The sequence below is a fragment of the Penaeus monodon genome, chromosome 22, assembly GCF_015228065.2.
Source record: "Penaeus monodon isolate SGIC_2016 chromosome 22, NSTDA_Pmon_1, whole genome shotgun sequence".
NCBI lineage: Eukaryota > Metazoa > Arthropoda > Malacostraca > Decapoda > Penaeidae > Penaeus > Penaeus monodon.
In genome coordinates this window covers 7,421,600-7,422,157 of record NC_051407.1, presented here as the reverse complement: position 1 = coordinate 7,422,157, position 558 = coordinate 7,421,600, and positions in this window count along the sequence as shown.

Here is a 558-nt window from a genome sequence, read left to right as displayed (position 1 = left end):
CACAGACGTGTATATAGCCTTGCTGTAAATGTATGTGATTTTTTTTCATTTCACCAATATGCATGTCTAGGTCATTAGTTTCCTTTTTTTTCTTTGTCTGCTTTCGTAAATTGTGGCCCATCATATTAATTTACGAAAATAATATTTTTATGATAGTATATATAAATCCCTCATATAAACTGATTCATACAGACCCTTCTTAATCAATGTCCTTTTTAAACACCGTTGGACTTATTAATGCCCATGTTTACCCTTGCAGTTGTAAAATGTTTTAACCGATGTTTTTCACTATACTGAAGCATCACCAAACTTTTAATCACCTTTTTGAATCAGAATTTAACAGCTTACAGAATATAAAATTTCCTGCCTGAAATGAGGGATTTTAGCCGGTTGCAAGTGACGCTGCAACTCATGACCAATAAATAATTAACGGAAAGAAAAAATCGTCTCAGTGAATTAGTTACCGAGTTAACTTTAAATAAAGTGTTTTATTTATTCTTGATTAGCTAAGAAGTGCTAAATATACTTACACATTATAGATAACTTCAGTTCTTGATA